This window comes from Neomonachus schauinslandi, chromosome 8 (assembly GCF_002201575.2).
Source record: "Neomonachus schauinslandi chromosome 8, ASM220157v2, whole genome shotgun sequence".
In the NCBI taxonomy this organism is placed as follows: domain Eukaryota; kingdom Metazoa; phylum Chordata; class Mammalia; order Carnivora; family Phocidae; genus Neomonachus; species Neomonachus schauinslandi.
In genome coordinates, this window is record NC_058410.1 from 72449691 (window position 1) to 72477468 (window position 27778).

Below are 27778 nucleotides of genomic sequence, written 5' to 3' on the forward strand. Positions count from 1 at the left end.
GCCAGGGGTGACTTAACTAAGTGACCCTAGTTCAAGGTCTCATGAGATTGCAGTCAGGATACCTGCTGAGGTTGTCATCTTGAGGCTTTACTGGGGCTGGCTGAAGGATCTGTTTCCAAGGTGGCTCATTCACATATCTGGCATGCTAATATCAGCTGTTGGCAAGGGGCTTTTTAGTTCGTTACTGTGAGTATCTCTCCACAGGCTAGTTGAGTATCCTCCCAACATGACAGTTGGCAAATGATTCTGGAGGGAGCAACGTGGAAGCTACAGAACCTTTTATGGCCTTATCTCTGAAATCACACTTCATCATTTTCATAGTATCCTTTTGGGTACACAGGTCTGCCTAGTCAGTGTGGGAAAGGACTGCACAAGAGCATGAATACTAAGACTCAAGAATCACCGGGGGCCATTATGGAGGCTGATTATGACAGAGGTTTAACATCCAAATAATAAAAATCCCTGAAAAAAGAGAAGGGAGGGAGTAAATCATCAAAGGAAGAATACAAGAAAAGTTGCCAAAAGTGAAAACTAAGTTTACAGATTGAAATGACCCACCAACTACCCAACACAATGGATAAAAATGGGACCATATCAAAAAAAGAAAGAAAGAAAGAAAAAGAAATCATGAAATTTCAGGACACTAGGAACAAAAACAAGCCTCCAGGGACTGGGGAAGAAAAGACCACCTACAAAGGATCAGGAAACAATGGCTTCATACGATCAACAGCTAGAAGCTAGAAGCCAGAAGGAAATGCCTTCAAAATTCTCAAGGGAAATTATTTCCAACCTAGAATTCTATATCTAATCAAACTGGCACTTAAATGTACAGTAGAATAGACATTCAAAGTTTCAAAAATGTATCTCCCCAGTGCCTTTTCTCAGAAAACTAACTAGAAGAAGGACTCCACTAAGCAGGAAAGAGCACTCCAAGAGATAAAGTAAGTAGTAAATAGCAAATTTTTTTTTTTTAAAGACAACAGGATTCCCCAGGATACTGGCAAAGGAGGATATCCTTATACCAGAAAACTTATGCCAGACATAGAGGGAGGAAGTGATTGAGGGTGGGCGGTGAGGGGGGAGAAGAGAGCTAAAGCTTCATTTTCCATTTTGAGAAATCAATAGGTAATATCTAAAAACTGAAAAATCAAGGGTGCATGTATATGATACAAGCATGTCATTTGGAGATGTGGAGGTAAAGACTAAAATAGTAATCAGCTAAAAGAGATCAAAGTTTGACAGCCTCTGGGGAGAGGGAACAATGGTGGGGATGAGTTTGCTGTTATTTACAAAACAAATGTGGGTGACCTACTCAACTCAACTCAACATATGTAACTTAAGTAATTTTTTTAAAAAGAGAGAATGATATTAAAAAGAGATATCCCCTCCCCTTTTCCAACTCTAGACACTGTTGCTCTGGACACCAGGTCTTGAACCACTGCTGCTGTTCCCAGGAAGAATGAAAGTCAACACACTGAAGGTAAAAAAGCAGAATTCTGGGAACACTTAAATTCTGGATGACATCAATGAACCACTGAACTAATCAGTCCTGAAGACAATCAGCACTGTCTTTGGACTTCCTGCTTTGTGACATAATGCATTTTCTTATTTTTTAAAAATGGTGTAGGGGGGTGGGAGGATGGGTTAGCCTGGTGATGGGTATTAAAGAGGGCACGTTCTGCATGGAGCACTGGGTGTTATACGCAAACAATCAATCATGGAACACTGCAACAAAAACTAATGATGTACTGTATGGTGATTAACATAACAGTAAAATTTTTTTAAATGGTGGAAATTTGGGGCACCTGGGTGGCTCAGTTGGTTAAGCGACAGATGTCCTGGGATCGAGCCCTCCATCGGGCTCCTTGGCTCAGCGGGGAGCCTGCTTCTCCCTCTCCCTCAACCTGCTATTCTTCCTGCTTGTGCTCTCTCTCTCTGTCAAATAAATAATTTTTTTAAAAAAATGATGGAATTTTTAACTTTCAGTCAAGGATTCTTATTAATAATGTATGGTAAAATTAGTAGAACAGAGCGGCAATTAGGCAACAATGGTTATCCATCTCAAATTTTCATTCTCCATATAATAATTCTAATTATTAAAACACAAGAGAAAAACATACTTCAAAACTTTATATAAGTTCCAGTCATTTGCTCAAGAACTGAGAACAGGTAGTATCAGCTATATGATTCTATAGGCAGACATGTGGTAAGGTCAAATTTATTTCCCTGATAAATACCCTTTCTACTACATTCATTTATTTTTCCTATATTTTTTTCAACCAATAATGAGGCACTGAGCCAAACTTGTGATCTACATGGATAAAAAAATGTGGGTGTTTCTCTCGAGAAGTTCCCAGCATATGGGAAAACAACCATGCAAAAAAATTGAAGTAATTAATATGGTCTAAACCCTGTAGTATCTGGAAACAACCACAGGTAAACTTGGGGTCACCCCAAGGAATTAGAAAGAGTGAGTTACCCCTATGTTACTTTTGAAGGTAAGAAGTAGTGCCTAATTGAAATAACTCAGGAATAACTCAAATGAACTGGCCCTTTCAACATGACCTAAGAAAGGGAATAAAGAGCTTGTGGACTAGAGTTTAAGAATAAATAGGGAGATGTAGCACATAGTGTGCCAAAGGCTTAGGCTTGTAACATTTTCTTTTCTAAAATTGCTAAGAGGATGAAGACTTCATAAATCCATAGAGAAAGGAAAGAGGAGAAAAATGTCAAAATCTAACTTTAAAGGGTCTGTTATTCACTTTATAAACACATCAAGCTATTTATCTAGAGGGGAAGAAAAATCAATTCCAAATTTGCAATTATAGCTGTAAACTCAGGTATTCTCTTAGACAAAGAAAATCAAGGGATTTGGATATTATTAATTAAAGACTATTTTTTAAATTTCTTCATGAATAATTTTATGTATTTTAGGGTATAATTTAAATATTTTTGCCGTACAATATTGGTTTTTTTTTTTTCTTGAAATCATTTAAATACAACTCATTTTTCAACTGCTACAAGAGTTATAGAGAAGAGCATGGAGGGTAAGGCCAGAAGACCATTTATCAAAGCTGGTAATTAATGCCTTGCTGTCTAATTTGCTTGAAGTACGTTAAGTGTTTCACATATTATAATATTCCATTATTACTTTATGTACTCACTAGCTGCCTGGGTCTCTAATCAGTAGAATGTCAGCCAGGTTTTTATTTCGCCACCAAAATGAGTGTGTCTATTTAGTTTTTAATTTTGTTACCTTGAGAACAAAGGCAACAAAGTGGTATAGTTCATATTTTTCTCCCAATTTCTGGAAAAATGCATGCTTTGATTAGAATTGCCCTTAAAGCAAATATTCTTCTAGTTGTTGCAGTGCCCTTCAACAGTCTAGTGGTGAAATCAGTTTTTTCAAAATGAAGAACAGGATAAATCTGAAGAGGTTTATCAAGAAGATTGAGTCAGTTTTTCATTAATGTGTATATATCACATCACACATACCAAATATATGTTTAGTTGGATTCCACACATAATACAGCATAAGCAATAATAACAGTTAATTATCTCACACTTGGTATGTGAGATATTTTCTTATAGTTCTAAAAGTCAGAAATCTGAAAGGGGTCTCACAGAGCTACAACCAAGGTACTGGAAGGACTGAGCTCCTTCTGGAGATTTTAAGGGGGAATTTCCTTGCATTTTCTAGCTTCTAGAGGCCTCCTGCATTTCTTGGTTCATGGCCCCTTCCTTGCATTACTCCAGCCTCTGCTTCTATCATCATATCTCCTTCTCTGACTCTACTGCCTCCCTCTTTCCCTTATAAAGACCTTTTGATTACATCAGGGCCATCCAGATACTCCACAATAATCTCCTCAAGATTCTTAACTTAATCATATCTGCAAAGTCCCTTTTGCCATAAAAGTAATATATTCACAGGTCCTGAGGATTAGAAAAGGGTACACCTTGGGGGAGGTGGGACATTATTCTGTCTACCATAGCACATGGGGAAGAATAGCTATTGGGTCAGCAACTATTAGTTTTCGCCTTCCATCTATAGTCCACCCACCCCCAGGTTCATCCTCTCCCCTCTATGTGCGTTAGGACGGAAAAGAAAATACACACTTTGTATTTAATTATGAATAAATATTTTCTTCTAAAAGCTATGAGAGAATACAGTTTTATTGCAGCAGAACTACAAATCAAAAATCAGACTTTTGAACGTGCATGTTATTTTCTATATGCTGTCATAAAAGCATTAAAATGTATGGAAGCTAGTCGGGGCGCCTGGGTGGCTCAGACGGTTAAGCGTCTGCCTTCGGCTCGGGTCATGATCGCAGGGTCCTGGGATCGAGCCCCACGTCGGGCTCCCTGCTCAGCGGGTGGCCTGCTTCTCCCTCTCCCTCTGCCTGCCACTCCCCCTGCTTGTGCTCTCTCTCTCTCTAATAAAAAATTAAAAAAAAAAAAATGTATGGAAGCTAGGGACGCCTGGGTGGCTCAGTCGGTTAAGCGTCTGCCTTTGGCTCAGGTCATGATCCCAGGGTCCTGGGATCAAGTCCCACATCGGGCTCCTTGCTTGGCGGGGAGCCTGCTTCTCCCTCTGCCTGCCGCACCCCCTGCTTGTACTGTCACTCCCTCTCTCTCTCTCTAGCAAATAAACAAATAAAATCTTAAAAAAAAAATTTTTTTTAAATGTATGGAAGCTAAAATTAGAACAGAAAAAAGAGGTTAGTTTTTCTTCAGATAGTCCTAATTACATTGTTTTGCATATGGATCGGTACAATGCATTCCAAATGTCTACATAATTTTCCCAACTCCTTTTTACTCCTTCTTTGAAAAGAGGAAAACAGTAGACTAGAAAGTATTAGTGATTTGCCAGCTTAAACCAGTAGCTTAAAGGTCAAACTATTGACTCTGCTAATTGAAGAAGATTGGGATTTCTTTTCTACAGTCAAAATAATTAGTACAGACCAAACAGTCTCCCTGATATCTAATGCAGACTTCAAAAGGAAATTCTGAATGTTGTTGCTAGCATGAAATCACTTTAGCAGACATGAAGTAACATCCTATGGGGTTTGTTTATAATCAAGATATTACCTAATAACGACGTTCTTAAATAGATTATACTTTAGAACTAGGCATGCAAAAAGCTGGTAGTTTACCATCAACTCTCAGTGTAGCTGTAACCAGAGATCCACAGTGTGAACAGTGTTTGTAGGAAATAAATAAACATTTATTGACATAGATCAATTTTTTAAGAGACGGGTGGAAAAATTTTATTCATGGCAAAGGACTTCTCCAATACTTTCCTCAGTGCACAGAGTTAGATCTTTGGATCCCCCCCAGGATAATTCTTAGAGCCCAGCAAAACACCAGGACACTCTGACCTGAGTCCCATTTCCACACTCACTCAGATGGTAAGAATGCAGTCCCCAGGCCTTCATCTCTTTGTCTGTCTTTTCCCCAAGGTGTACAGCAGAAATATTTTTTTTTTGTCATTATTTCACTCCCTCTCTTTCACCTTAACCCCCAGATCTTCTTTTCTCAAAAACTAACAGCTGTAAATTCTGCCATTTTTTTTCAAGCAATTTAGTTTGATCTTCATAATACTGGCTTAGAAGTGCCCTGGGTCAAGGGATCTGAGAGTGTTCCTGGAAGATTTGAAGTAAAGCTACTCTTCAAAGAGTCCCCCTTTATTTCACCTGCCAGCCCTGTGTCTTCTTGTATTTCCCTTTCCCACCTCATCTGTCCTTCTGTCTCACACACAGATAATCTTCCCAGAAACGTAGCAAAATAACACTCAAATTCACTAAAACTTTGACTCGGCATCACAGTCTGAAGTCACATTCTTAAGAAGGCAAGAGTTAAGCACACATAATACGTATTTGCAGCGAAGTAAACAAATGCAATAAGACCATGAAAAACTCATCCCCAAATACAACATTCTAAATTCTTTACATAAGGTGAATTTCCAAATGATTTCAGATGGTCTATGTGTCAATGCAAATATTCTGATCCTAAAAAATAGCTCCATGTTTAACTTTTGTTTGAATGTTTAAATAAAATTTATTTTAAAATAGTTTTTACTATTTTGAAGATAAAAATTACACCAACCTAAATTTGAGAAATTAGTTTTGAATATTTCCTTTCAATAGGAAATTGATATATTGCTGTAAAAATAGTTGGGAAGCTTGGCATTAAAGAATAGATTTTAGGTATTGAATGAATTCAAGATAAATTTACACTTGACCATCTGAATGTCCAACAAATGACATTTGTCCAACAAACATGTCATCTGGATATTTGCTTAGATGTATACAATCTAATGTCATAGACTGCTTTGTAGGAAGGCACTTATTATATTCTTCAGTTTTTTCCATAGTACTGAAAGTAGCTTATCTAACATAGGGAACAATTGTCCACTGGACGTGCTGTTTCACAAACAAGCAATGTGTGGCATTTGGAGCCAGAATTTAGCCAGATTTTATCTTTCCTGTTTGCATAACCAATTAGTCCTTTCACATCCTAACATTTAAGCAATTTGCCACTTTCTTCTTAAATTTTAGCAACTTAATATTCATTTGCTATTCATTAATTACATGAAATTTTTATTAAGAAGCAAAAATTGAAATATGCATTATCTTACACAGAAATATTATCAAAAAATAGTTAATATGTCACTATATGCAGATGACATGATATTATATATAGAAAACCTTAAAGACTCCACCACAAAACTGTTAGAACTAATCAACAAATTCATTAAGGTTGCATAATACAAAATCAATATTCCAAAATCAGTTGCATTTCTATACACTAATAACAAACTATTAGAAATAGAAATTAAGAAAACAATCCCGGGTCCCATTCAAGATGGCAACATAGAAAGATCTAGAATTCACCTCTTCCCACAGACACACCACATCTATAACTATTATATGGAATAATTTCCTCTGCAAGAAACCTAAAAACAGGTGTAACAACCCCCTCACATCAGGCAAAACAAAGAAACCACATTGAAGTGGGTAGTAAAAGCTGAGACATGATCTTGCCATAAACGCCAGCCTCATCAGCAACCCCCGATCGGGAGGGAACGCAAAACCTGGAGTTTCTCCCTAAGGAGTGAAGGGTTTGTAGCCCACAGTAGGCATCCCCACTTTTTAAGACTGGCACCTGAGAGACAAGCCCTCAAAACATCTAACTTTGAAGATCAATGGGGATCACATCCAAGAGACCCACAGGGCTGTGGCAAACTGAGGAACATTTCTTAATGGGCCCACATACAGACTCTCTCACCTCAGGGCCCAGTGCAGAAGCATCCCTTTAAAAAGACCCAGACTTTATATAAAAGAGACTCATTTCCCAATTTTGAAGCATTGGTCTGAGGGGCAGGGACCTGCTGGGATACTCTCAGGGTCAGAGACTGGTGAGAGCCATCTTCCTTCTCTCCCCTGACTTGCTAAAGCCATCAGGCAACATGTTGTTTGTTTGCTTTGTTTTGTTTCCTTTCCCATCTTGCCTGTTCTTCCTCTGCCTTGCTAAAGCCAGGGGAGAGTGCCATCTTTATTTTTCTTCTCTTTTCATTTCCCTTTTTCCTTTTCTCTTTCTTTTTATCTTCTTTTCTTTTTCCTTTCTTTTTTCCCCCACTTTCTTTGCAGGTGCCATCTTTGTATGCTCCCTTTGTACTCTCCCTCTGGCACTCCAAAGCACCAGGATCTCCCGGAACAGAGCTTCTACACACATCTGGGGCTCTGATTTTTACAGCTAGTGACCCAGTTTTTCTGGCTGCCACCTAGGGCATGCTTCTTGATTGCCTGGCTCTGGAGGCCAAAGGGGATTGTGTTCCTGGGCCCCACAGGACTACAACAATTGGAGAGACAGTTCTTTGGAGACTGCTGCTCCCCGGGCTCAGTGCAGAGAGCAGACTGAAACACACCCCCTGTATTTCCAAGAAAGGGGTCTGTTTTCCTGTCCAAGAGCTTTAGCCTAAAGGATAGGCTTCTGGTTTAGCACTTACAGGAGCCTACATATGTGCTCTCACAGAACAGAAGCTGATGGACACAATCTGTGCCCTCCTGCCTCACTCCAGCTCACTTCCTGGTATCTTCCAGAAAGAAGCTTATACCCTGGTCTGGTGACTTAAGTTTTGTGGCTGCCGCCAGGCATACCTATACAGCTCCTGGCTCTGATGTCCATCAAGGCTTATACTCACAGGTCCCACAGGACTCTAACCAATGGAGAAAGAGCTCTTAAACAGTTACCACCCCCAGGACACAGTAAGAGGCAACAGACTCAGGAACTCAATCTTTTTATGACAGAGATCTCTTAACATCATCATAGCTATAGCCTGAAGGGCAGGTTTCTAATTAAACACACATTAAGGACTGACTATAAACCTTTCCTAAGAACTCAGAGGGCAGATACTAACTTTGCCCTAACCCTCTGCCCTACTACAGAGAGCCAGAATCTCTCAGATGAGAGCTCTTACATGTGTCTGGTACCCCATTTTTGCATCTGGTGCCCTGGTTTTTACAGCTCCTGCCTAGGGGATACTCCTTAATTTCCTGGCTCTAATGGCCAGGATGGCTTGTATTCTTGGATCCCATGGGACCATACCAATCAGAGAGACAGTTCTTGGCAGGCTACTACCCCTGGAGCACTGCAGAGAGAACAGACTGAAACATACCCCCCAGCCTTTCAGTGAAAGAGGCCTACTTGACAGTCCCGGAGCTTCAGCCTTAGGAGCAGGCTTCAGGTTTGGCACAGATCTAGATGCTACAGAAGTACTTTCAGGAACTGTAGGCTGGGGGGTGCCACTGTGGCATGCTCGCTCTGTCTCACTACAGCTTATTTGTATCTCCCAGAAAGGAGCCTGTACACTTTTCTGGAGCCCACATTTTTGTGCTATAGGGGACACCTCCAAATCAATTGGCTCTGGGGGCTGGCAGGACTTAACACTTGCAGTCCCATAAGACTATACATATTTGCATTCTTTAAAAGCTGCTTCCTGAGGGTCTGGCTTCCAATCAGCCTGAATCTAAGTGGTGTAAGTGGTGACTGAGATCCTCCCCTTTGAGACACTGATCTTGGCACACCCTCAACTACTGGGAGTTATTAAAAATAAAATAGGCTACTTAAACAATCACAAAGGCTTGAGAGACAACCAAGAGCTAAGGTAGGGTTGAACAAAGTTCACTATATACCCAAGGCCAACCCTTCAAGAATGGGAGAGGAGGCTGTTTCATCAAATGCACAGAAAGCAAAACAAAGAGTCTAGCAAAATGAAGAAACACAAGAATATGCTCAAAATGATAGAACAAGATAAAACCTCACGGGAAAAAACCTTAATGAAATAGAAATAAAGAATTTGAACTCCTGATAAAGGGTTCAATGTAATGGTTATAAAGATGTTCACCAAACTCAGGAGAAGAATATATAAACAGCCAACAAAAATATGGAAAATATAAGAAAGCTCCAAACAGAAGTCACAGAACTGAAGAATACACTAGAGAGTTTCAACAGCAAATCAGATAAAGTATAAGAAAAGATCAGTGAGGGGTGCCTGGGTGGCTCAGTTGGTTAAGCGTCTGCCTTTGGCTCAGGTCATGATCCCAGGGTCCAGTCGGGCTTCCTGCTCAGTGGAGAGCCTGTTTCTCCCTCTCCCTCTGCTTGTGCTCTCTCTCTCTCTGTCAAATAAATAAATAAAATCTTAAAAAAAAAAAAAAAAAGATCAGTGAACTCAGAAACAGGGTAGGAAAATTTACCCAGTCAGAGCAGAAAAAAAAGAAAAGAAAAGAAGGAAGAGAAAAAAATGAAACAAGTGAAGATAGCTTAAGGGACTTATGTGACAACATCAAGCAGACTAACATTTGCATTGTAGGAATCCCAGAAGAGAAAGATAAAGGGGCAAAAAGCTTACTGGTAAAAATAATGGCTGTAAATAAACTTCCCTAACCTGGGGAAAGAAATAGGCATCCAGGGACGCCTGGGTGGCTCAATCAGTTAAGCGTCTGCCTTCAGCTCATGTCATGATCCCAGGGTCCTGGGATCGAGTCCCACATCAGGCTCCCAGCTCAGCCGGGAGCCTGCTTCTCCCTCTCCCTCTGTCTGCCGCTCCCCCTGCTTGTGCTCTCTCTCTCTCTCTCTCTGACAAATAAATAAAACCTTAAAAAAAAAAAAAAAAGAAACAGGCATCCACATCAAGGAAGCCCAGAGGGTTCCAAATAATATGGGACCCACATCAAGACAGATAAAAATGTCAAAAGTTAGAGACAAGGATAAAAGCTTAAAAGCAGCAAGAGAAAAACAATATGTAGACAGGAGAGTGCCAAAGGGTAGAATTCAAGGACTTTGAAGCTAATGGCCTGGTTTTCCAGACTTAGGGGGGCCTCTAAGACCAACAGAAAATCCCACATTCAGCACCACACCATATCTAGCAAGCCTGAGGAGAAATTGCACAGCATTACCAGAGGAGAGTGTCTGGACAGATGGGCAGACATAATACTGTTTTCTATGGTTTAGGTGTGGTAGAAGATCCAGAAGATCCCTTGAGTCCCCAAGCAAACTTGTAGCCATTTAAAAGATGAGGGAAGAAGCAGAAGCTTGGGCTTAGTAGTAGGTGGCAATATCCAGAATCACAAGCAATGCATGCCAGTGCACAAAGACCAGAGGCCCAGTACTCCGGTAAGACTAGTGAGGTCAAAAGACAATCTACTTCAGACAAAAGACAAAACAACTTAACTAAAACCCAGTGAGGATCCAGAAGAAGGTCAAAACCTTGGTGCATATATCTGAATTCCTCTTTCCTTACTTTATTATAGTTATTCAGAAAAGCAGAGGATAGATGATAGATTAGATAGATGATAGGTTGATAGATAGATAGATAGATAGATAGATAGATAGATAGACAGACAAATAGATAGGAGATTTATTAAATAAATTGGCTCACACAGTTATGGGGACCAAAAATCCCACAGTCCGCCATCTACAAGCTAGAGAGCCAACAAACGGAGTGGTATAATTTAGTCCCAGTCCAAAGGCTTAAAACCAGGGGGCTGCGCGTATAAGACCCAGAGCGGGTATAAGACCCAGAGTCCAGAGGCCCAAGAACCAGGAGTTCTGATGGCCAATGGCAGGAAAAGTGGATGTCCCAGCTCAAAAAGAGAGGGAATTTGCCCATCCTTCACTTGTTTGTTCCATTTGGGACCCTGAAAATTTGGATGACGCCCACCCTCTTTGGTGAAGGCCAATCTCTTTATTCAGTCTATTGAATCAAATGCTAATCTCTTCTAGAAACAGCCTCACAGACATCACAAGAAATAACATTTTACTAGCTATCCGGGCATCCTTAAGCCAATCAGGTTGACACAAGATTAACCATCACACCCACCTTTACAAGCTCATGAAAGTGCCATCATATAGACAGGCACCAACTTAGCAAGGAAAAAAGGAGAAAGGAAGTGGCTCCGAAAGTCTGATGATTTACCTACAAGAGACTATTTTAAACCAAAACAAAAAAATTAACCAGAAAAAAAGTAAGTCACCTTTAATTGGAAAGTTTAAGTTATAGTTTTCATACTAGTGGGATAGAGGCTTAAGAGCAATAAAAATAAATGAACTTTCATACTTTCTGATAGACATAAATGTCTATTCAATATTAACCTCAAAGTCTACATAACACATAGAAAAGGTCTGAACTAAAAAGATGGCAGTGAAAACAGATACAAGATTCAAGAACCCAGTTGGATGTAGAGGTGTAGATAGGAAAGGGACGAGTCTAGAAGATTTTAAGGTTTCAGGTTCGATGTCTTACTTGATGGTGGTACTATCCACCAATGTGTGCTCTGGCCTCCTCCAGAGCTCACTGTTTAATGGAGGAGCTGCTAACCATGAATCTTCCAGATGTGGTGGGAAGGAAGTAGGGAAGGCATATAACCTTTTTATCCCCCCCCACCAAATTTACCATCCCTTTCAGGAATGGGTGTTGGTCTCAAGGGGATATTATTTCCTCCAGAAAACTGTGGCCCAAATTAGACACTGTAGCTCAGCTGTGAAAAGTCTAGAATGAAGCCTCAGTAATGAGTCAGATATAACAAGAAATAAACTAGGAAACCTAACTTACAAGAGATGAGTCCCTCTCCAGAGCTTGCAGAACCAGTGTATTCTGGGTTCTGTGGTTAGTAACAGCTCAGTGATCCTTCTTACTATCCGCCCCCCCCCCCCCCCCCCCCCCAAGAGTTCATGCCTAGATATCAACTGTCCTTGAAATCTCAAAATCCCTCTCCTGCCTGCTGAAGGTTTGCCTTCCATGTACTGCCCTCCATTGAGAATATACTATTTGCCTTAATAACAATAAGAGATTTTAGCCACCGGAATGTGCCCATACTTTATGGTCTCAACCAGCTAATCATGTCAGAATATATCACAATCCACCTTATGTCTATACAAGATATAGGTGCACACAATGTTGAAGAATAGAAGTTTCCTTGTAGTTTGCTGATTCAAAGCAGAGAATAGGGAAGATAACCTTGACACGCATGTTAAGAAGAATAAGACAACAAAGACCTGAGGTAATAATTTAGGTAAGAAATGAACGAAGTCCATAAAGGAAAATTTGCCAAATCTGGAAATAGAACTAGGTGTTTATTAAGGTGATGTCAAGTTGAATGTGCTAACCATGTATCTTGTTTAAGATCAAGTAAACTGGAGTCCTTGCACACTGAGTGAGGGAACTAGGCATAGATATAGGAAATAGTGCACCTTTGACTTTTGCTTTGCATCTTCCCAAATGCCCAGCTGTGACCTGAGAGCTGATGAAGAACTTGAGAATGCAACATTCATTATATAAGGTTGATCTGTGCCCTCTTCATCTTCTCTGCCTCTGCATAAGCATCACAATTTTATGCCCCTGCAAATCTTTTTTTGTTTTTTAAGATTTTATTTATTTATTTGACAGAGAGAGACACAGCAAGAGAGGGAACACAAGCGGGGCGGGGGGGATGTGAGAGGGAGAAGCAGGCTTCCCGCCGAGCAGGGAGCCCGATGTGGGGCTTGATCCTACGACCCTGGGATCATGACCTGAGCCAAAGGCAGACACTTTACGACTGAGCCACCCAGGCACCCCGCCCCTACAGATCTTGAGAGCCTGAAATCATGAATTATGACTACATTCAAGTTGATTCCATGAACAGAAGCAAATTCTACCAAATCTGCATTAGACAATAATCATTCTAACTGCGTAATGTCATTTGACATAATTTTTCTAGTACAGTGGTCTGTATCATGCAACCAAAGGATAATTTAGGTTAAGTTGCCCCCTAGAGGTGGCCAGAAAAAAGATTAACTGTCAAGAAAGAGTAAGGTAAAGTCCAAATAAAATGTTAGTAAATAGAAAATGCAGGGGAAAAAAAAGAAAATGCAGAAATGGATAATAGAATCCCTGAAAAACATATTACCCCTTTTCAGAACAAAGAATAGAGATATGATTCCAAAAAATAGGATTCCTTCTGGTAAATTTGTATAACTCAGTAATACAAACAAGATACTAGAGCATAAATAAAGACAACAGTATTTTTTAAGGACAGTTGCTTTCCTCAGAATTAATATTGATTTCTAAATGTACATTTGATTTAACAAACTGCATATTGGTTCAACTTTTTGATGTTGTTACGGTTTTTAAAGTTCTGTTTCTATATCTTTAAGAAACGCTTTGTGTCACTTAACTATATACCCACTGACCCAATTGAAAAATGACTTTTAATCAAGGAAAACAGGGAGAAGCCACAAGAGGCATTGATGCCCTGCTTTATGTGACATACATAATACAGCTGGAATTTCCAGGTAGGAATCCAGTGCAATCCTCACTCCTGATGAGTGTTCTAAGGGAAAGAAAAGGACCAGTTTAATGATCACTGAAGGCAGTGGCCCTGTAATACTGTTAACTAAAATTTAGAGCAGGAAGAGCCTGCAGAGGAAAATGGGTTTGGCTCAACTGAAATTATTGATATTTTCAATAATAGCATTTCCATTTGGGGAAAAAAAATTAATGACAGGTATGAGAGAAGAATTCAAAAGCTCAAACTAAAATAAAAAATGATCCAGGGAAGGCAGCATAAAGTTGATTTGAACATGATGAATATTCAGAATCCAGAAAAAAATAAGCCTCAAAGTTAATGAGCTGGGAGAAGGAATAGGGCTAGTAACTGACCATTTCTTGGGTAATGATTAATATATATGAAAATGTTAGTTACTAAGTGGGAAATGTTTACTCCTTTCCTAGCATAATGGTTTCCATATTCTAAAAAAGATACCTCTAAATTTAACCATCTAAGAACATTTCTTTAAAAATAAAAAATTCTTATACATTATATTCTATTATGTTTCTACATAAGTATGTCAAACATCTCAATAAATTTGTAAGATCAATTGTTTACCTGCCCAGTTTGTATCCATCAATTGATGTCACATGACTAACACATTATTTAGCCTATAAAGTGGTAAGAGACATGTATGCAAAACATCCACGAATATTTAAAAATGAAAAATACATTCTGGTAATAATTGTTCTATTTAAATAACTTTAAATAACTTCAGATTACAAAGAACATAAATCAGGGGTGCCTGGGTGGCTCAGTTGGTTAGGCATCCAGCTCCTGGTTTCAGCTTGGGTCATGATCTTGCGGTGGTGGGATTGAGCCCCACGTGGGCCTCCACACGTCTGCTTGAGATTCTTTCCCCCTCCCCACCTCCCAGTCTGCTCCTCCCCATCCCCTACACTCATGTGTGTCCTCTCTCTCCCACAAATAAATAAAATCTTAAAAAAAAAACAAAGAACATAAATTAATACAACTTGCTCTACATTTTTAAAAATTCTAGGTTTAGCTCAAATAGATAGATAGATAGATTGATAGATGGCAAAAGCTTCCAGGCCTCACAATTTATCATGACCATATTAGTAGCCTAATTGTGAATTCCTTAAGTGGTACCTGGAAAGCCCATCCCAACTAAAGGTTTCTTTCCAACCTTCCGCCACAATTTCTGCAAACTCCTCATTAAGAACCTGCCACTTTGAGCTCACAAAGGGTTTTGGGGCTTCACTGTGGTGATTAAAATTTTTGCAACTTGGGGCGCCTGGGTGGCTCAGTCGTTAAGCGTCTGCCTTCGGCTCCCAGGGTCCTGGGATCAAGCCCCGTATCGGGCTCCCTGCTCCATTGGAAGCCTGCTTCTCCCTCTCCCACTTCCCCTGCTTGTATTCCCATCCCTCACTGTATCTCTATCTGTCAAATAAATAAAATCTTTAAAAACAATTTTTTTGTAGCTTTTAAAAACTAAAGATTTTTTTACTCATGCTATGTCAATTGCAGTTTGGCCAGGTGCTCTGTTCCATGTCTTCTTATATCTGACCCAGGCTGATGGAGCAGTCTCCATCTCAAACAATGCCAGTCAGTGTGGTAGGGGGAACAAAGAAAGCTCTTTAGGGTCCCACATTGGCTACTAAATGCTCTGGCCTTGAAGTAATACATATCACTTCTGTTCATAGCTCATCACATGGCTCATCACCCAACCACAAGGGAACCAGGAAAAGCAATCCAATCAAGGGGGAAGAAATGGAAGTATCTGAGGAATAGCATTTATGATTCCCAGAGAAGCATCATTAGTTTTCCTCTATGACAAACAATGCTGCAAAGAATAACCTTGTACATCGGGGCACCTGGGCGGCTCAGTCGTTAAGCATCTGCCTTCAGCTCAGGTCATGATCCCAGGGTCCTGGGATCAAGCCCCATGTCGGGCTCCCTTCTCGACAGGAAGCCTGCTTCTCCCTCTCCCACTCCCCCTGCTTGTGTTCCCTCTCTCGCTGTGTCTCTCTCTGTCAAATAAATAAATAAAAATTAAAAAAAAAAAAGGAAAGAATAACCTTGTACATCTACCATTTTGCAAGTATTATCCATAAAATAAAGTCCCAGAAATGGGATTGCTGGACCAAAAGTTGTACCATACCCATCCATAATTTTGATAGATATTGTCAAAGTTGCATTAGATAGCAGCTTCTACAATCCATTTAAAATTGGGCTTGCAAATTTCAAATTATGCATGAAGTTTTTTTAAATACGTCAACTGAATAAATCTCAATGGATATAGGTGCTGTGTACACAAATAGCTGTATTACATGGCCATTTGAAATAAATGTCACAAGAGTACTGGAATTGACACTCTGAGTTAGAGTTGTTCAGAACAGCTGAAATGACTCATCAAGGTTTCAGGGAGAAAGTGGGCTTTAAGTTGGGCCTTGCTCCCCTGATACTCCTTTCCTTAAATCCCTATTACCTATTAGGAGCAAACATTTTGGAGTCAGAGCACCTGACCTTAAATCACAGCCCCACCACTTCGGGTCACCTTTGGCAAGGTACTATAATTCTTGATGGCTGCTATATCTTCCCATAAACCCTTGAATGCTTTCTTTGGCAACCTTAAATGTCTGCTTTCTATGCTATCTTGTAATGCTAATTGATGTTATAAATGACAGCAGCCAATCACTGACTTTCTCAGCTACCCCAACTCCAACCCAAAGTCCAACCAGTAGCTGACTTCATAGCCATCTCCCTACTTGCTTGTGATTGGAAGAGCAGTAATTTCACAGGGTTGGGCTAACTAATGGATAAACAGCCAGGAGTCATTTTGAGTGACAGACTTTCACTTCTGTAGAAACTATAAAATTGACTTTCCATCACCCCCAAAATAAACTATTTAAATTGTAAGGTCCAGAACCTCAGCCTCTGAAAGCCATTTTTTGGCTGTGATGCAGCAGTCAGATACTACAGATGTCAATAACTTTACAGATGATATCAAAAAAGATGACTGCATAGGGTAAAATACTGACACTCTGCTAAAGACTACAAACGGATACATGCACATTATTCAGCTAATTTGTTCTCTTCAAGTTAAGAACAATAAATGTCCTTTTATTTAAATGACTGATAGTTGGGTTTGGCACTTCCTTTATTTGATAGATAAACTAGATAGATTGATAGGTAGGTAGGTAGGTAGATAGATAGATAGATAGATAGATATAGATCAATAGATACAGGTCGATAGATAGACAGATATATAAAATATGTGTGTGAATATATATTACATATGACTTTTTAAAATATATACATACATCATATATATTATGTTTTTCCAGCTCTATTGAGGTAGGGTTGACAAATAAAAATTGTATATATTTAGAGATTGTACGATGTGATGTTTTGATGTACAAATACATTGTGAAATGATTACCTCACTCAAGCTAATTAACATGTCCATCACCTCACATAATTACCCTTTTCTTAGTAATGAGAAGACTTGAAATCTCCTCTCTTAGCAAGTTTCACATATATAATACATTATTATTGAGTATAGTCATGATGCTGTACATTAGGTCTTCAGGACTTACTCATTTTATAACTGAAAGTTTGTACCCTTTGACTAACATCTCTCCTTTTCTCTCACTCTCCCAGCCCCTGGCAATGAACATGCAGCATATTTCTCTAAGATGGTGATTTTATTTTGTCTGGATATATATGAAGAAGTGGAATTGCTGGATCATTTGGTAGTTCTATTTTTAATTTTTTTAGGAAACTCCATGTTATTTTCTATAATGACTGTATATATGCCTTTTTCCAAATTATGATTTTCCCTTTGAGATTCTAAAAAAAAATCATTTATGTGATTTAATTAAAATGGATGTTTTTACTGACTTTTTTAAGATTTATTTATTTATTTGGGAGAGAGAGAGTGCATGAGTGGGGGGAGGAGCAGAGGGAGAGAATCTTCAAGCCGACTGCCCGCTGAGTATGGAGCCCAACATGGGGCTCAATCTCACAACCCATGAGATCGAGACCAGAGTCAAAACCAAGTTGGATGCTCAACTGACTGAGCCACCCAGGTGCCCCTTTACTGACTTTTATAGAAATATCTATCAAATTCCATAGATATAGAACACACAAAATTACAGACTGATACATGGTAATAATCACTTTAGTTTGGCATTATTCTATCTGGACTCATAGATAAAATCAATAATCCATCTTAAGGTAACTGGGATTTTTTTTTACCCCAGTAAACATTATTATTCTTTCTTAGATTCCTTTTTTATTATTATCTTCATGTTTGTATCAATCAGGAAACAGAAAGCACCCACCAATTTGAACAGAGAAAATTTAATATACAGAATGGTTAAATGATATGTATTAGTTATCTTCTGCTATGTAACAAATTATCCCAAAATTTAACAGCCTAAACCAGCAGACATTTATTATTGTCTTAGTTAGTTCAGGTTGTTATCACTATATACTACAAACTGAATAGCTTATAAACAACAAACATTTATTTCTCACAGTTCTGGAGTCTGGAAGTCCAAGATCAGAGTGCCAGGATGGTTGGGTAAGGGCTGTTTCTCAGATGACAGACTACTTATATCCTCACGTGTTGAAAGGGGCTAGGGATCTCTCTGGAGCATCTTTTATGAGGGTACTAATCCCATTCATGAGGACTCTACCCTCAGGACCTAATTTTCTCTCAAAGGTCCTACTTCTTTTTTTTTTTTTTTTAAGAGAGGGAGAGAGGTCGGAAGAGGCAGAGGGAGAGAGAGAAAGAATCTTAAGCAAGCTCTACGCCCAGTGCAGAGCCTGACATGGGGCTTGATCTCAAGACCTTGAGATCATGACCTGAGCTGAAATCAAGGATTGAATGCTTAACCCACTGAGCCACCCTGGCACCCCCAAAGGTCCTACTTCTTAATACTATCACCTTTTGTGTTAGCGTTTCAACATATGAATTTGGGGGGAACACAAAATTTCAGATTATAGTAATTATCTCACAGTTTCTGTGGTTCAGGAATCTGGGGGTGCCTTAGCTGTGTGGTTTGGTTTTGGTTCGGTCTTTCATGAGCTTGGTTAGATTTAGTAAGCTCATTTCAAGGAAAAACAAGCCTCATACTCTACAAAGGAGGCAGATGGTCAGTGGTTGCTGCCCAGTTCCTTATACTATATGTTGGCTAAATTTAAATTAGAAAAAATAAAAACCTTAAAAAAAAATAGGTGGGCCATACATGGAACCAGCCTTCTTAGACCCTAGTTCCCCGTAAGTGACCCTCCTGCCATAGACAGGCCTGGAGGAAGTGAAGTTTAATCCAGTCCTCATGCCCCATCACTTGTCCTCAGGGAGCAGCCCCATCCAGGTGCTGTGCTTTCCCCAGGCCCCTCGCCATTCTAACAAACAAACGTTTTTCCAAAAAAGAAAACAAAAATTTTGTGAAAGGAGAAATGTCAGCTGAAATTAATAGTATCTTTTCACTCCCAAAGTGACTACCATAAGGGAAGAGAGGAATTTATGAGCAATGTGGAGGATTCAGTGCATAAGTGGTCATCGTGGTGGCCATGCAGCAAGACCATACTGACTTACTTACTGTTTGGGTTGAAAAAAATATTATTTAAATATAGAGTGTCAAAATCAACAGTATAGTTTTACACCACCTGCAAAGAATTCTAGAAGTCCCAGTGGATGTCTAAAGAAAACAAAGAGGAAAAGTTCTCCTTCTGGATTTCTAGGCAAAAAGGACCTAGTTTAAAGCCAAGGTCAATTTGCATATTATTAGTAAACATTATTATTCTTTCTTAGATTCCTTTTTTATTATTATCTTCATGTTTGTATCAATCAGGAAACAGAAAGCACCCAGCAATTTGAACAGAGAAAATTTAATATACAGAATGGTTAAATGATATGTATTAGTTATCTGAAGAGAAGGAAACTTTAGTTAAATCACAAGCTAAACTCATGGAAAAGGCTAAATTACACTTGGAAAGTGATTTCTGTTGACAAAAGTAGACTTTTTTTGAAGGAAAAAAAATGTTCTCAAGGAAAAATTTTGCCAAAGAAGAAAAAGCCATGCTAGACAGAATCATTCCCAAGTTTCACCAATGGTACAGATGACTTAGAATAAAACTTCTTCTACCAGTTATATGAAAGTTCAGCCTTATGGTGGAAGACAAAAATAATATTTGAGGATTACTTTGGTAAAAACAAGCATTGCTAATTCTCAGTGGTGTTCTGACCATCCGAGCACCCTTGAATATATGGATTCTGACATCACAATGGTATTTATATGCATCCATCCATTCATTCACTCACTTATTCTTTCAGTTACCAAAAATTGTTGAGAGTCTCCTATATGCTTTGTACCATAATGGGATTGGAGGATACATTAATGAATAAGACACTGCCTCTAACCCTAGCCACAGGCTAATTACAATGCAGTGTGGTTATTTTGGGCTAGGGTAGAGATCATCAACCCTGTCAGGCCCAACATCCTTTTCTGTGTTTTGTAATACTCCCTCTACTATCCTGAAATAAAAGTTGTAGATAATATATCCTATCTATACATATACTTTTTTAAACATTAATATGTTTTAAATATAATTAATATAAAAGGGAAATAAAAGGGAGAAAACGTATAATAATAACAGATGTATTTTAATATGCAAATGTTCTAGCAAGACCACACTAGAAGTTTTTATGAATAAATTAGGTACTTGCATATTTCTACCATATTTAGTGCTATGGACTAAATTGTGCACACACACATACCACCACCACCCCCCCCCCAAAATTCGTATGTTGAAGCTCTAACTGCAATGTGACTGTATTTGGAGTAAGGAAGTAATTAAGATTTCATGAGTTCATAAGGGTGGGGCTCTGATCTGATAGGATTAGTGTCCTTATAAGAGGAGACACCAGAGAGCCCTCCCTCAACGTCTTGTGAGGACACTGCAAAAAGGCAGCTATCTACAAGCCAGGAAGAGAGCCCTGACCAGAAACCAAATCTGTTGGCACCTTGATCTTAGACTTTCCAGCCTCTAGGACTGTGAGAAACAAATGTCTGCATTTAAGCTACCCAATTTATGGCACGTTTTTATGGCAGCCTGAATTGACTAAAACACTTACAATCACCATGAAGGAAACATGTCTACAAATGTAGACTGATTCAAGTATGTTGCATTTACCTCAAAAACCACAAGGAGCCTTTTCTGAAATGAAGAAAAACTCTTAGGTAAGTTCCCAACCAAACAAACAAACAAACAAAACAAACAAAAAACAGCTTATCTTCACTAGATTTACTTAGAAGCTGCATTCCTAGAAAATTCAGAGTTTATTTCAATGGTGCAAAAACTACATTGTGTTTACACGTAAAGTAAGTTCTGTTCTAGGCTAGGTATGTATAAACATTTTTTAACTATACAAATGTCCAGCGGGACATTCAAAAGTCATATAAATGTAAGACAATTCTTCATTGTGTGAAACTGTCCCCCTTAAATTGCAAGATGCCAGCATACTGGTTCCCCTCACACAAAATTCCAGTAACATCTCATTGTGACAACCAAAAACGTCTCCATTAGTCTCAAACTATCCCTCAGGAGGCAGTACTGCCCCCACTGAGAACCACCATTCCAAGGTTTAGTAAGAGGGGCATTCAACACAGCCTTAGGGCCTTAGGAAAAACTAATGGGGAAAGTTACATATTAATTGAACCACTAGGAATTGAGGGTGAGTGCACAGTGGTGAAAGGGTTGAAGATGAAAGAGAGCATAGAATATTCAGGATACTCCATATATTTCAGTATGGCTATGACACTGAGTCACATTAATATTTACTCTGCTACTAAAAACATGAAGAAAAAGAATCAAGCCTAAAAATCAAGTTTGAATGGTACATAAAAAAGAGTTTTCTGATTGCCCTCCGAAAGTTTCCACACACTATTAAGCAGGCAACATTGCACAATTCTCAACTTAAAAATTTTTATCAGAGAACATCAACAAGAAACTGACCTTTCAGGTTTAGAAATTATTTTTGAGTTTTTCATTGAATTAAACAGCAAAGAGTGTTAAGTCAAAGGTAATATTAGTATCTTTCTTCCTATCTCAGTTGGCATGAGATTCATCACCTCTCTCACCTCTAGGGTGAGAGTTCTCTGCCCTTCTCATCAGAGCTGCTCTCTGAGCATCAGACTATAGACAACAGGTCACAAGCTGACAGTATGCCACATCTGACCATGGACAGGTTTGTTCTTCCCACAATATTACTGCTTAAGCAGATTTTTTTTTTAATTTTAATTATTTCCCAGCACATAAAAATCTGGATTTCTAGCTTCTCTGATGATATCAGAAGAACTGGCAACCATGGGTCTGCATGTCCCCATGTCAACAGAGGAGGGGCTGGACACTTTTGATAGGGCTCATGTGCTCTGGTTTTCCAGTCCCCTCCTCCCCAATGAATACCCAACATCTAAATTTGGTATCAGTTGTCATTTGTCATCTGATCATATAGTGTTTTTCTTATACCTAGTGTGGTGGGTTGAATGATAGCCCCCAGAAAGATATTGTCTGTACCCTAATTCCCAGAACCTGTACATCACCCTCCTTAGAAAAAGGGTCTTTGCAGATGCCCTTTAATTTAAAAATCTTGAGATGAAGAGATATCCTGGATTATCCAGGTGGATAAGTGTCTTTTTAAGAGAGACACATAGAGGAGACAAACAGAAGAGGAGAAGACAAACCCACGGAGAAGGCAAAGTGAAGACAGAGGCAGAGATTGGAATGATGCGGCCACAAGCCAAGGAACCCAAGGAATGCTGACAGCTACCACAAGTGGCAAGAGGCAAGGGAGGGTTCTCCTCTGGAGCCTTCTGAGGGAGTGAAGCCCTGCTGACATCTTGATTTCGGACTTGTGGCCTCCAGAACCATGAGAGAGTACATTTCTGTTTTTTTTTAAGCCACTAAATTTGTGGTATATTGTTATGATAGCTCTAAGATGTCTCCTAGGTAATGGAAAAAGTCAGAGCTAATGATAAAGAATGTGGATTGCAACCACATAATTAAAGTAAAAAATATAGATAATGTCTCCAAAGGAATAAGTTCAGTTAAGAGAAAAGAAAAAAGAAGGAAGAGATGAGACCCAGGTGCTAGGCATAAGGAATACCTATTATGGTGAAGGATGGGAAGACAAGAATATATCCAAGGATCTGGGAAAAGAACACCCTCATTTTTGTTGAGAGCTGACATAGTACAAAATGGGGATGAAAACAAAGTGTAAATGAGATCAAGTGTATTTAATGGGTTCAAGATACATTAACATTCATTTGAGGAGTTTGCCACCAAAGGAAGAAAAAAACTTGTAAGTATCTGGAAATGACAGTAGTTTCACAGCGATGAGTGGTGTATTGGCTTTGGCTTCTTGTTTTTGTTTTGGGTTTTCTTTTTCTTTTCTAAAATATCAGAAAAATATGGTTAAGGGAAAAGGAAAAGTTTTCTTTCCTCTCTTCTACTTTTTATTCTGAGTCTGGGACAAATATTGACTAATAATTGAATTTTGATCATTAAAATAATGGATTGTATCAAATCTTTCAAGTTTTTGGGATATAGTTGGTACAACTGCTACCTGTAGTTGAAAACAAAGTTAATGTTACAAACAAAAATTAAATGTGTCATTATTTACCAATCCAAAATTAGATTTGCCTATTATGTTTACAATAGATATTCAATAGCAGCAGTGCGCTGCATATTTTTTACCTACTGTTTATAATTAGAGTGATACCCACGTAGTACAAATACAGACATAGTGTCCCTTGTTCCTCAAGGCAGAAAATACTAGAAGGATTTGGAAAGGAACTATCATCTCTACCTAGTAATGCAGTTATATAAATACAAAATTTTCTGAATCATAATTTAGTAATTATATATATTAAATTTAACTTTGATAGCAATGCACAATGTCTATTTGAGATTAGTAAAAACAGCTAATATCTTTTAAGTGTTTACTAGTGTGTTAGGCCTTACACAAATTAATTCATTCAATTCCTCATGATAATCCTGTTAGGTAGGTACAATTATCATTCCCATTTTATAGATGAGGAAATTAAAGCACAGAGAGGTCAAGTATATTACCTAAATCACACAGCTAGCAAGTCTTAAAGCTTCCATCAAACTCAGGGAGTCTAGTTTCAGAGTCTGCACTAGCAACCAGAAAGGTCTAAAATGAAAATCTTAAATGAAAATATAGTAATTTTATTTACTCAAATACAACAGCTATGAATTGATCCAGAGACAGAAATTTTCTTATTAGTTAATATGATCAAGTGACTAGGACATCAGAATTAACATATGCATTGGCTTTAGGATTAATTATATAAAATCATACATTTTAAGGTGTTTATGATTCATTACTCATCTCAAAATGCTGACAACTCACCTGACTTTTACCTATAAAAAAGGCAAGAAGAATTTCAAAAGAATAGAACCTCCTTATAACATAATTCATTAAGACATGTATCTGATAAGGAATTAATATCCAAAATATATAAAGAACTCATACAGGGCACCTGGGTGGCTCAGTCGGTTAAGCATCTGCCCCTGGCTCAGGTCATGATCTTAGAGTCTTGGGACAGAGCCCCGCATCAGGCTCCCTGCTCAGCGTGGAGTCTGCTTCTCCCTCTCTGCCCCTCCCCACTGCTCATGTTCTCTCTTTCTCTCTCTCTCAAATATATGGATGAAATCTTTAAAAGAAAAAAGGAACTCATACAGTTCAATGGCAAAAAAACAAACAAACAGTAACAAAAACAAACTCCTACAATTCAGTAACAAAAAAACAAACAGACCTGAATAGATATTTTTGCAGAGAAGATATAAAAATGACCAATAGGTACATGAAAAGATGTCCAACAAGACTAATCATTAGGGAAATGCAAATCAAAACCACAGTGAGATATCACCTCATGCCTATTAGAATGGCCATCATGAAAAAGAGAATGCTGGCAAGGATGTGGAAAAAAGGGAAATTTTGTGCACTGCTGGTGGGAATGCAAATTGGTGCAGCCACTATGGGAAATAATACAGAGGATCCTCAAGAAGTTAAAAATAGATCTACCATATGATCTAACAATTCCACTTCTGGGAATATATCCAAAGGAAACAAAAACACTAACTCAAGATATCTGCACCTCATGTTCATAGAGCATTATTTATAATAGTTAAGATATGGAAACAAACTATTGACAGATGAATGGATAAAGAAATTGTGGTGTATATACACAATAGAATATTATTCAGTCATTAAAAAAAATAAAAGGAAATCCTGCCATTTGCAATGATGTGGATGGAACTTGAGGGCATTATGCTAAGTGAGCTAAGTCAGAGAAAGGCAAATACTATATGATCTCACTTATCTGTGGAATCCTTAAAAAAGAAGAAAAAACTTAAAGAAAAAGATCAGATTGGGGGCACTTGGGTGGCTCAGTCGGTTGAATGTCTGCCTTCTGCTCAGGTCATGATCCCAGAGTCCTGGGATCGAGCCCCACATTGGGCTCCCTGCTCAGCGGGAAATCTGCTTCTCTCTCTCTCTCTCCCTCTGCCCCTCCCCACTACTCGTTCTCTCTCAAATAAATAAATAAAACCTTTAAAAAAAAAAAAAAAAAGATCAGACTGGTGGTTACCAGAGGTGGGGAATATAGAGAAGGGCAATTGGAGGAAGGTGGTCCAAAGGTACCAAGATAAGTAAGTACTAGGGATGGAACATGCAACATGATGCCTACAGCTAACACTACTGTATGATACATAGGAAAGTTGTTAAGCGAGGAAATTCTAAGAGTTCTCATTACAAAGAGAATTTTTTTTTTTCTTTTTCCATCTCTTTTTATTGTAACCATATGAGATGATGGATATTAAGTAAACTTGTTGTGGTAATCATTTCACAATATACATAAGTAAAACCTTTAACCTAACCTGAAAATCATAGTTATTTATGTCAATTATATCTCAATAAAATTGTGGCGCAAAAGGTGTGTTTAAGAGTGCCCGGGTGGCTCAGTTGGTTAAATGTCTGACTCTTGATCTCAGCTCAGGTTATGATCTCAGGGTCGTGAGTTCAGGCCCCATGTTGGGCTCCATGCTTGACATGGAGCCTACTTAAAAAAAAAGATGTGTTTGATTATACTACAAGTTAAACTACATGCCTCAGTGCTTAGCAATGATACAATATCAGAATTTACTATACAATAGACATATCACTGTGCATAAATCCATCCAAAAACACACAGAGATTGATGATCTTGCATACTATGATATAATATAATATTATAATACAATAAATATATTTCTTATGAAAAATATAATGTACATAGAAAGGCTTCTGCTGTATTTGATGGGATTTAAATTCTGCCAGTGGACAGGTATTCACAGTTCAAGAGACTCACGCATTCAGCTACAGATGGAATTTGGCTCAGTGTATTTTAAATAGCATCCTGAGGGATTATTTTCTTTGTAAATGCACAGAATGAGAGCAATTTTAAGTTCATAATTATATCTAGCATGTGGTGATCCATTATCATCCTCTGAAAGCAGGCATGTGCTACTTAGCTTTTAAGAATTATGACAAAACTGATTACAAAATTGTGAACATTAATAGCTTTTATCAAATATTAAAATAATTGCAATTACTAAGATTAATGCCAAAGCTAATAACAATTAGCAGTGAGATAAATATTAAAATGGAAAGCTTGGAGGAAATATCACAGTTTGTCAGACCAATTAGTTGACAAGTCCTGGTGATTCGGCCCTCATCACCTCCTGCCCTTCTCCCCATTCCCTCTGCTACCCTTCTCACTTGAGGTCCGGAGCCTCAAAACTGCTCCTCTGGAAAAGTGCACTAACCTCAACTGATTCTCCCAACATACTGCCTACAACCTCTCCCTGCTGCAATGCATTAATACATGACTCCCAGAAAACTCCCAGAGCCACACTGCTCCAAGTTTATTACTCCCCTACAGAGAACCTTCCATGACTTTCCATTGCTTGCAGAATGAATGCCATGCTCTCCAGTCTATCATACAGGCACTCCATGAACTGGCGCTAGTAGAAATCTCAACCTTGTTTTCCACATTTCCTCTTCCCAGATCCTTCATTCAAAATAACTTTCTCTTTTCTACATGCAGTCTAAGCTTTCCACCTCTAGATCTTTGCTTATAATACCCTGTTACTTACAATGCCTTTCCTTCTTGGAGTGCCTCGGTGGCTTAGTCGGTTAAGCATCCAACTCTTGATCTCAGCTCAGGTTTGTTTGTTTGGTTTTTTAAGATTTTATTTATTTATTTTGAGAGACAAAGAGAGAGAGGGAGAGAGCACGAGCAGGGGGAAGGACAAAGGGAGAGGGAGAAGCAGACTCCCCACTGAGCAGGGAGCCTGATGCAGGGCTTGATCCCAGGACCCTGAGATCATGACATGAGCTGAAGGCAGATGCTTAACCTACTGAGCCACCCAGGAGCTCTGTCAGCTCAGGCCTTGATATCAGAGTCGTGAGTTCTAGCTCTGCTTTGGGAGCTCCACCCTGGATGTGGAACCTACTTTAAAAAAAAAGGGGGGGGCGCCTGGGTGGCTCAGGTGGTTAAGCGACTGCCTTCGGCTCAGGTCATGATCCTGGAGTCCCGGGATCGAGTCCCGCATCAGACTCCCTGCTCAGCGGGGAGTCTGCTTCTCCCTCTGACCCTCCCCCCTCTCGTGCTCTCTGTCTCTCATTCTCTCTGTCTCAAATAAATAAACAAAATCTTTAAAAAAAAAAAAAAGCCTTTCCTTCTCTATCTCTAAAGTCCCTCTCTGTATAAACTCTACTCAGATTTGACCTTCACTTTGAAGACATCTTTGTTCTCACCACATACTACTCATAGCATTTTATATCTACATTTCCTACAAAATTTTGCCACTTG